Below are 11527 nucleotides of genomic sequence, written 5' to 3' on the forward strand. Positions count from 1 at the left end.
AAGTCACTGCTGATGTGTGTTTTGTTTAGTCTATAACTAGTGTATCTTATAGTTCACAGCTGACACAGTGAGGAAAGACTACAGAAACTTCATTTGGCATTTGCTAATGAGAGAAAAAAGAAGACAATTCAAGAGTGTTTCAGCCCCTGTTTGGAAATCAAACATGTGACGACTAAGGTGTCACAAGTAAAGTTAGAGCAACATATATTCTATTAGTTATCTATTATCTATTAATTTTGGGGAGACTTAGGAAGGCTATCCACCTGCAATGCAATGTGGGAGATCTGGGTTTGATCCCTGGGTTGGAAAGATACCCTGGAGAAGGGAATAGCTACCCACTCCAGTATTCTGGCCTGGAGAATTCCATGAACTGTATAGTCCATGGGGTCACAAAGAGTTGGATGTGACTGAGTGACTTTCACTTTCACAGGAAGGCCATGAGTTCTGAATAACCACTATCAACCAGACATAATAGCAGGTATTTTATCCAAGGAAAAGGAACATTTGTTAAGTGTTTGCTAGGTCCTAGAAACCAGGCTACTTTTTAATGAATACATTTTATTTAATCCACTAATCCCCAGAACATAAACCCTCTTTTTGTAAATGAAAAAATAGTTTTAGAAGATTTACAGACAAAGCAAGTAAGTAGAAAAGGCAGGGATTAAATAGGTGAATAACTCCCCAAAATTTATCCTTTTAAAAATACCAAGTTAGTACAATCAAGAGAATAAACATCCTATTAACAAGTAGGGGAATCGTTGAAACTGTATTTCTTAGACATTATATAATTAACATTTTTTTCAAATGTAGTTTCTATATTGAATGGAATATAATATGCAAATTATTGTAAAGATTCTTCCAAGTAGTTCAAAATATCAAACACATTAAGAACTATTCCAATTATTTTTATTTTTATTCCAAAATTTCTCAGGCAAGGCATTTTTTTTTTTAAATATTAAGCCTAAAGTAAATTTCAGAAGTCATGATTAAATGTTTCCTGGTGACCTAGTTGTTAGGATTCTGGGCTTTCATTGCTGTGATCCAAGTTCAGTCCCTGGCTGGGGAATTCAGAGTCTGCAAATGACCACCCCCTCAAAAAAATCATTATTAATATTACTCAAATATTTTTGCAGAAGAAGACTGAACTATTAACATTTTCTTATATCACCATGGGCTAAATTAAGAGCATCCTTCTTCTAGAATGGTTGTATGATCAATTCTGACTTTGGCTTCAAAATTGCTAATAAAGATCTTACTTAATCTCACTTTAGAAAGTGACTAGAGGACTATTCATTTCTCATTCAGGTTTTTCAAATCTCTCCTCTCTTACTTCATCTCATAGTTGTGATGAGATAAGAACATCTCATGATGAGATAGAACATTTCTGTTGTTCTTATCCGGTGACAATATTATATATATTATACTTTAGATGTTTTTTAATATCAAATTTATTTCTCCTGATAGGCTCTAATCTTATGGGGGAAACACCAAGCTTTATTTTGTGTTTATATTATTTACATACCCATTAACAGACAAATATGTAAAGAAATACATTATAAACAAGTCAAGAACTGATTTTAGATTTAGATTTCAGATCAAATTTATTGGTTTGTGGTCAAATGCCTTTATGTCACTTACTTACCAATAAAAACTTGGGCAAGTTGATGAATTTCCTGAGTTTTGATGCTCAAAAACCTTGTAGGTTTTTTTCCTTAAAACTTCACTAAGCTATCTCACAGCCATTATGTTCAGGAGTAGCCAGGGTTTATTGAAAACGTACTGGTTGTATACACTGAATAAATTGCTAATATTTTTAAGACAATTTCTTCATCTACATAATGGATATACAAATAATGACTATATTGGAACACTGTAATGAATACTGAATAAGGTAATACTAAATTTCTTAGCACATTATTTCTATAAATGTTCAACAGTTTTGCCATTTCCCTCAAAATGACCAATGGCATTTCCTCCTCTTCACCTCAAGTCCATTTCCTCAGTACTTGTGTGCTTTACTTATTGTGGAATACATCTAGAAATCCAAGTCAAAGACAAGCGGACAGATGCAGTCTGCTAGAATAAGAACCCATAGCTCAACTAGTGGAGGGTGGTAGGTCAGAGAGTGAATAAATGTCCTTATGTTGTTAAATGATATGAAATATTCATGTGAGATCATCTTTTCAAGCACAAGAAACAAATAATAAAAGGAACATTATGAATCTTGAAATGCTGCAAAAGGAGCCAGGGTTAAAATTTTAACAAGTTAGAGTGATTAGCTAAACAAATCCTGACAGTTTCACAGTCACACAGACACTTCACAAAGGCATGATTTGTGAGTCACCCTTAAGAGGCCCTTCTGCATTTTCCTCCAACTTTCCATTTTGTTTCTTTACTATGGATCCTACAATGTCATTCCCTATTTTCTTTGCTAGCCACATATGTTTAAAGTATGGCTAATATTTCCTTTCATCAATGATCAGAAGAGAAATTCTCTTCTGCATCTCACTGTATTGATCCTCTCTTAAAAAAAGTCACTGTTGAGGGAAATGAATCAATCCTTTTCTTTACGTTTTCAAAATGGAGACTGTCTTTCTTAGGTTTTTACCATTTTCTCTGAAGTACTAAAATGGTAGATGGTACTCATCGCCCCAATTATAAAAAAGACTGAAAAATTATGAATTATGTCATATATAATTTATAATTAGTTAAATTATAAACCTGATAGAAATATATTTTAATGAGTACCTATCAAATGCTAGGTATCCTGGTATTTAATTTACATATAATTCTCTTATAATCCTCACAGAGATACAGTGAAGTAGGAAATATTAATCTTATTTTTCTATCAAGGAAACTAAGGTCAGAAGGTTGAAAATAAATGAAAATAAATATCCCTCGTGGAAGCAATACCTGTAGGAAAGAAGCTTGAAAGAGAAATGGAATGAGAAATGAATCCCAATTACTTACTATCTAGCAGGAAAAAATAACATTACTAACAATTCATGTTATATTCATAGTTCAAATTTATTTTGAATCTTATATTTTCATTTTATTTCATTTTACTAAGAATGAAAAAATAGAAATTTTAGGTATAATTTTCTTATTGAATTATTTTAATTCCCCCTTTACCTCAGAAACCCATCTCAAATTTTATAGAGCAATTGGCTAAGAAAACGACCTGTACTTTTTTGTTTTTTTTTATAGGGAAATGCACTTTGTATAGAACTACCCAAGAGCAAATTCCCTTTTATATTAGCTAGGTATGAACATGTGCATTGACTCATAAAGGAATATCTGTTATTTTAGATATTTTTATTAGTGACCAGTCATCTTAGTCTGTAGCAGAAACAATAAAGCTAAAACCTTTGAAACCACTGTAGAAAATTATCATAATAAAGAGTTAGTGCAGAGAGATAAGAAGTGTGTGCAAAACTGATTTCATTGAATGTTCAGTATTCTCTCTTATGAAGAAAATAAATATATTTAATTTGCTTATTTATATATTTAGTTTTCTTGGATGAACTGTGAAGCACAAATATTGCCCTAACCAGAGGTTTCATATGTCAGTTGCTTTTACAGTTTCTTAAAACTTTCTTCTCCTAGAGAATCCAACCAGCTTCTTTAAACACAGCAGTTTTCGAAAGAAAATCAGAATCTCTGAACAGTGACATCTAATTGTCCTCTTGCCAGTAGTGTGTGTTTAGTGTTGCAGGGAGAAGAATGAGAAGTGAGAGTCTAGGAGATAAATTCTCTTTTTATTTTATTTTTTTTTTTCATGTCTCAAAATGAACCTACACATCCCTGGAAGAGAGTCAGGGTCCATGCTTCCTGAATGCTATATGGAACATGCTGTGTAGATTACTTAAGGGAGAAAGAAGTATACAGAATGGGGTAAGAGGGTGAGTGTTGCTGAGGTTCAGTGCATGCCACCCCAAAATATGGCTTAATGGCATGTTGATTATTTTGAATCAAAGTTACTTAAGAAACAGCCAATGCAAGTGACACTTTGACCCTCCTCCCTGTCTCCCTGAAAGCAGGAAATAAATCTCTTACCTGAAAGGTACCTTCCTTCAGTCTGCAGGTGGAAGGACACCCTTATCACCAGAGATAGGAAATTCATTAGGGCTGAGAAGCCTGCATAAACAAACCTTGTTACTTCTTTAATTTAATACCCGCAAACCCAAACTCTGTTTAGATTCTTCACTAGTTAATCACCCAAAGCCTTACTTAGTTTCTTTGTCATGTCAATTCCTCACAAATTTGTTTCTTTGTCTTAAAAGTATAAAATAGGCCTGCAGTGGCCATGCCTTAATTCACCTCCTGTTTGTATGAGACCTCTGTGTGCACAAGTTAAAATCAGTTTCTTTTTCTCCTGTTAATTTGTTGTGGTCACTTTGTAAGTGGTCCAGCCACAAGAACTTAAGAGAAGTGTGAGTATATGTGTGTGTTGGAGGGAGTTTCTGCTATTGTTCGATTTGAGGTAATTTTACTAAAATTTTTTGCATGGTATAGGTACAAAGAGTGAGTTTTCATGCACATTGTAGTTGAAAAATCTTTCCAAAACCTGGTCATATCATTTAAAAAATGGCATAGTGGTAAAGAATCTGCCTATCAATTCAGGAGACACAAGGTCGATCCCTGAGTTGTGAAGGTCCCCTAGAGAAGAAAACGGCAACCCACTCCAGTTTTCTTGCCTGGAAAATTCCGTGGACAGGGAGCCTGGTGGGCTATAGTCTATGGGGTTGCAAAGAGTTGAACACAACTGAGTGACTGAGCACACACACACAGTAGGTAACATTGTTTTCATATGTTAAAAAAAACTGAATAGACAATTTATGAGAAGAAGAAATACTGATTGAAAAATACACATGGAAATATTCTACCTGTCATCAATCAAATATATAGAAATCCAGCTTCAGTGTTCGAGACAAATGAGCAAATATTAAGAAAAACTACTTCTGTAAATAAATCCTCAGAGGTCAACAACCCCCAAAAAGCAAAAACAATGAAAAGTTAAAATATGCACATTGATATATAGTGTCGCCTTATTCAAAATATTGAACACTTGGAAATGATGCTTAAAATTGAAAAAAGAGTAGTGGACAAATAACTTAATGGCATGCTGTATATGAAGAAATACTATTCAAGGATTAAATTCACCTTTGCAAAATATTATAATACCATGGAAACATTTGTTTTATATTACATGAAAAGATATATGCTTTATAGATACATTATTTAATATATCAAAATTATTTATAGTTTAAACTGTAAAGCATGAGAAAAGTATACTGAAAATGTTAATTTTTATTAGTGACTGTATCTGTTATTCTGGGTATTCATTTTTTCCCTATTTTTCTATTTTTTATATCCCCAATATTTTCTCATGAGCACATATCAATTTTTAAAATGAATAAAAATAAATCTCATTAAAATTATTTATAAGATGAGCCTTAGTATTTGGAAGGATTTTTGAGTGGGATTTATTATTTTATTAAAAACCTGAAATAAGCTAATCACCACCACCTCCCCAAAATGTTGAAAGATGTCATCTGAATAGCATGGATTACACCTCCAGAAAAGTAGATCACATTCCTGCTTCATTATTACTTTAGAAAACTCACCTTTCAACCATCTGCAATATGGGCCATCATTCATATCGAACTTAATTAGAAAACAGTTTGGAAGTTGGAGAAATTCCTAATTTAAATCAATTAAAGGGAAAGTTGTCAGTTTCGCTTTGGGTTTGCTTATTTCTACTCTCACAGCAGGACTGAAGAGATCTGTCTTTCCCAATCTCCTTGTATTCCTCCAGGATTATGTCATAGTGTTCAGTGTGTAAATCTAGGAGCTCGTGGTGGCAATTAGCATCTGAAACTCCTGCTATCGCTAGAAGTCCGGGGTGACAAACGAAGACATCCCAGGACTCCACGCTAAAAATTCTTTGATGGGTGCTTCCATTCACAATGACATCTCTAGTTTGTGGGGCCAGGCAACCCTGTACTCTAGCCCTATTTCCATCCTCTGTTGAGAGCTCTTCTTCCTTCCCTCACCCATGCCCTAAATCCTATTGTGTCACAGTTAATCTAGTCATCAAATGGAAAAAGCATGTCAGATAGTGATTATTTAAGGAGCACACTCCTTTCACAGAATAGATCATTATAGGTTCTTTACTTCTCCATTGCTAAAATAAGATTCCTTGCCTTATCTGTCGCCTGCCCATATCCCCCATGGCTTAAAATGTGCGCTCCCTCTCCCCCCAACTTATAGGGAACTACTTTCAGTATAGTAATTTCATTTTTTCATGCATTCTAAAATTATCATTATCTGCCAAGCACAGGGGATAAGATATATTCTCCAAGGAGATTTTATATAGATATATAGATGGATAGATAGTTTTTTTTCCCCCAAATTAAAAGATTTATTCTCCAGGGCAATTTTATATAGAGAGGTAGATAGACAGATAGATTAGATAATTTTTTCCCCAAAATTAATGTACATGGTCATTTATATACCTGCCTTTTCTCTTAGGCTGTGCTCCACAAGAACAGGCACCAAGTTTTAATTATCTTTAGTATCCAAAGATATAGATGATTCTCAGTTTATGACTTGGAAGGAATGAATGAAAGGTATCTTGTATTACCTTTGAGTGCAAAAGCAGTAGGAGATTTAAAAGTGATGGAATTTCTAAAATCTTTCTATAATTTGAGAAATGATTCAAGATATCTGAAATTAGACATACCTTAAAGTTCCATATATACTTATGGTTTTGACTTCCCTTGTGGCTCAGCTGGTAAAGAATCCACCTGCAATGCAGGAGACCTGGGTCCTATCCCTGGGTCAGGAAGATCTCCTGGAGAAGGGAAAGGCTACCCACTCCAGTATTCTGGCCTGGACGATTCCATGGACTGTATAGTCCATGGGGTCACAAAGAGTCTGACATGACTGAACAACTTTCATTTTCAGGCATCATACTCCACAATTGCAATAGGTGCTCACCTTCAAAAAGATGTGCCCTGCAAGGAGAAAAAAAAAATTGCATAGGGTAAATCAAAAGAAGTTTCTTGAAAGAGACTAGAAAGTCTAGACTAGTTTACAGTGATACCCTTAAGATATTTTTAATAGAGGAGGGTTCAGGATGGGGAACACATGTATACTTGTGGTGGATTCATTTTGATATTTGGCAAAACTAATACAGTTATGTAAAGTTTAAAAATAAAATAAAATTAAAAAAAAATAAAAATTCCAGAAATCTTAAAAAAAAAAAAAAAAAAAGAAAATCCTAGACTAGAGGTTAGAAGATTCTATTCAGACCTTCTCTCTCTATAGTCAAAACAGAAAAGAAAGTCAAAACAATTACCCAAGTAATTAGGATGATTAGGTTTTCTATCTCCTCACATACTTTTAATGTGTAACTTTGTCTCCTATTAGATTATAAACCCTGTATGGTCAGAAATTCCACTTTTCTTTGAGTTTCCAAGATTGCCTCTCCTGAATGTGTCTTAGTAGGTACTCATTTGGTTAATTGTTATAAACTAGCTAGTGTAGAATAGACAGGTTCCAGAGATCTCAGTTCTCTTACTTTATCGTAGTTTCTTCTGGCACCTCAATCCCAATTTATGAAGGGTTTGGTCCCATGTGAAAGAGCCCAGGGTGGAGAAGGGGGGACTCTGCTAAAACAATAGGCATCTCCGGCATACCTCACAGGTTTAAACTCAAATATTTTGTAAAATTATGTCAGACACTTTTTAAATGAAAGTATCTAGACTCACATCTAGAGCTTCCCTGTTGGCTCAGACAGTAAAGAATCTGCCTACAATTCGGGAAACCAGGGTTCGATCCCTAGGTCTAGAAGATCCCCTGGAGAAGGGAATGGCAACCCCCTCCAGTATTCTTGCTTGGAGAATCCCATGGACATAGGTAGCCTGGAGGGCTAGCTACAGTCCATGGGGTCACAGAGTTGGACACGACTGAGCAACTAACACTTTCACTTTCAGGCTCACATCTAGATATTCTGATCTAATGTTCTGGACTGTAGTCCAGAAATACACATTTTATTTATTTGTTATTGAGCATTAACATCAGAGAAGGCAATGGCACCCCACTCCAGTACTCTTGCCTGGAAAATTCCATGGATGGAGGAGCCTGGTGGGCTGCAGTCCATGGGGTTGCTAAGAGTTGGACAAGACTGAGTGACTTCACTTTCACTTTTCACTTTCATGCATTGGAGAAGGAAATGGCAACCCACTCCAGTGTTCTTGCCTGGAGAATCCCAGAGACGGGGGAGGCTGGTGGGCTGCCATCTATGGGATCGCATAGAGTTGGACACGACTGAAGCGACTTAGCAGCAGCAGCAGAGTATTAACATAATTGATGTATGACATTGTATTAGTTTCAGGTGTACAAAATAATGATTTTATATTTACCTATATTGCAAATAATCACAATAAGTCTATTTAATATTAATCATATGTATTATATAATGTGTTTTCTAGCATACATTAAGGATAAGACTTTTAATTGAGATTTTGCTACTATAATAGCTACAGAAAAAAATAGGAGGATTGAAAGAAGCATTTGTTATTGCCTTCTGCACAGCTCACTAAGGAACCTATGGGGAGGAGGATTGGGGCAGAGGGGCTGCCTGGTAATGCCAGAGGGACAGAGGACACAGTGGATGCTATCCAGCCTAAGGAGTCTGATATGAGAGAGAGAGAGAGAGAGAGAGAGAGAGAGAGAGAGAGAGAGAGAGAGAGAAATAAAGAGGAGGGGGGTGGCTAACAGCCCAGATTTCATGAGGGAGAGACAGGTGGGGAACAAATTCTCAGCATTTGGGAATCATTGCATCAGAGCCTACAACACATCCATCACCAGCATGGTGTCCATCACTGTCTTCTCATTGTTGACTGTCAGCTGGGCAGCTCAAGTGGGCGGAATATTAAAGGGTCAGCAGGACTAGGCTCCCACTGGTCTGTGTCCTTCCTGCAAACCCGTACCCACCACATGCCCCACAAGGGACACAACCCAGCTGATGGTGGGAACATCAGCTCCCCTGTGGCTGGATGAGACTGTCTGATCTGGGTGCGAAGCTGGAAGCTTGGCCACCTAGGTTGAGTCACAGAAGTTAATGCCCATTTCAGCAGTTGCAGATTCTCTGAGCAGTAGGTGTTCAATTTCAGGATGCTGATGATTGATGGAGAGGTGGATGTGCTCAGCCACCCCGTGAGAGTCTTGAGAAAAAGGCTGGCTGCTGAGGGTATAACTCACAAACAGCCCCACACCAGCTAAGAGGGGCAGCAGCTCCTGCCTCCCAACAGCAGATATTGGAATCAGGAGTGAAGGAACCAGGGGGCAGTCTGTGAGTGTCAGGTCCTCTAGGTCAGCAGCCAGAGTGCTGGACACAACCATGGGAGGAGAGATTGGCCAGGCACTGGGAGGGAGGAAGTACTTTAGATCTAGCAGGGAGATATTGGCTGCAGGGGCACTTTTGCCACTGGATTTTTGTTTTTTAGTTTTCCTCTAGGAGGCAGGATTCATCTGCTCTTCCTCAGACTCTGCTGTCATCTCAGACTCTGATGAGCTACTGCTGGAATCGTCGCCATCATCCAAGAAAAATTCTCCTCACTCTGATCACTCCTGCTGCCCTTCCCCTCTCCTCATCCTCATCCTGGTCTTCAGTACTTGTAGACTCTAAGAGCTCTGACTCCCCCTCAGAATCTGAGCAGAAAGGTTTCTCTTTCCTCTTCTACTGATTTGATCTTGTAGTCCATTCAGGTACTTCCAAGTTGTGCACAGATGGATCTGGGACTTCCTCTGGACAGTCTGGGAGCTCTTGGTAGCCCATGACCAGGGCACGGAGCAGATGGGACAGTAAGTCCATGAGGAAGTGATCCTGGTCTTTGAAGGATGATTCCAAGACTGGGACTGGTCTGGGTGCTAAAGCATCTTGGCATGGTGGCTGAGGGCCCTACACTACTCCAAAGGGGCCATAAATTGCTGGGTGAAGTGAACTTGGTCTCTGATATCACAGTTCTTGTTACACTTGGTCAGACTCAGTACAGATAGGGTCAGCAGTTGTGATCTGTTTAGAGTTGGTCAGGTAAAGCTTGGCCACCAGGTTGATGACAACTTGCAGCTTAAACAACTTAGCTGTTTATCTCAGGATGTCAGATGTAATCCTAGGAACATGCTCACAGTATTCACCCATGAGTCACAGGATGCTGGCTCAGGCGCCATGGGCACCTGGATGTTCTCTGTGAGCTTTGCCAAGTGTTTGATGATCACATACTATGCTGGGTACATCTGCAGCAGTTTCTTCATGATGACTACTGACTCTGTGATCATGAGCTTATCACAGTTGCACCAGGTCATTGATGCAGATGTCACCTATTTGGCCTTTGTTAGGTGTCCAGTGGCTTGGACCATGGCTGCAGTAAAGTCCTTGTATGTGCTGAGAATGTAGGTTTGGAATTCCTGTAGGGAAATATGGATGTTAGTCTCATATGCCAGGTTGGCCAGTGCTTCCAGCATCAGGATCTTATCTGGGTGGGGTTGTTGGGCCTGATGTAGAAACTCTTCTAGTAGGGCTCAAACATATCTGGGCACAATGGACATGGCGGCCAATTCTGGAGCATCACACTCTGCAGAGCAGAGCACTGCAGGCAGAGGATGGGTCAGAGGTACTTGGGGCCTTCAGTTGGGGCAAGGGGCAGCAGGTAGGGGGAGAAGGGAAGTGGGGCAAATAGGAGGGAGGAAAGGAGAAGTGGGAGGAGGGCACAAGTGGGTAGAGGACATCCATGAGAGGAGGACAGGCCTTGGGTCAGTACAGGGGTAGGTGAGCTAGGCTGGGGAAGTTGGAGAGGGTGTGATGCACTAGGAGTCCTAGAGAAGCCCTGTTTTTTAAGAGCACAGACTACTTTATTTAACCACTTATAGTGTAATGATTTGCAATTAGGAAAAATAGCTCCTCCCTTAAAGAAAGCTCCTTCCATCAGTTGCTGGCAGTTGGGGAATTCCCTGATTGTCCAGTGGAGGGCCCAGGTTCATTCCCTTCATTCCCTGATTGGGGAACTAAGATCCCACCAGCTGCACGGCCAAAAAAAAAAGTTGCTGGCAGTCGACACAGAGGACAACCAGCAAGTGAGCAAGTAAACAAGCTGGGAGAGCCAGGGGGGCTATGCCAGAGAATAATAGACTGCCGGTTATAAAGCCCAGCCTTTCTCAAGGTGGCAAGAACAAATGCATCCAGTCCTGCTGCTGCTGCTGCTGCTAAGTCACTTCAGTTGTGTCCGACTCTGTGCCACCCCATAGATGGCAGCCCACCAGGCTCCCCGGTCCCTGGGATTCTCCAGGCAAGAATACTGGAGTGGGTTGCCATTTCCTTCTCCAATGCATGAAAGTGAAAAGTGAAAGTGAAATCGTTCCGTCATGTCTGACTCTTAGCGACCCCATGGACTGTAGCCTACCAGGCTCCTCCATCCATGGGATTCTCCAGGCAAGAGCACTGGAGTGGGGTGCCATTGCC

At 39.0% G+C, this 11527-nt stretch overlaps 1 pseudogene; it reads right to left on the reverse strand.

Annotated features, from left to right (window-relative positions):
- Positions 1-8912: 8912 nt before the first annotated feature.
- LOC102401759 lies at positions 8913-10598 on the reverse strand (annotated as a pseudogene).
- Between the last annotated feature and the right edge of the window lie 929 nt (positions 10599-11527).

Source organism: Bubalus bubalis, chromosome 18 (assembly GCF_019923935.1).
Source record: "Bubalus bubalis isolate 160015118507 breed Murrah chromosome 18, NDDB_SH_1, whole genome shotgun sequence".
Classification (NCBI taxonomy): Eukaryota; Metazoa; Chordata; class Mammalia; order Artiodactyla; family Bovidae; genus Bubalus; species Bubalus bubalis.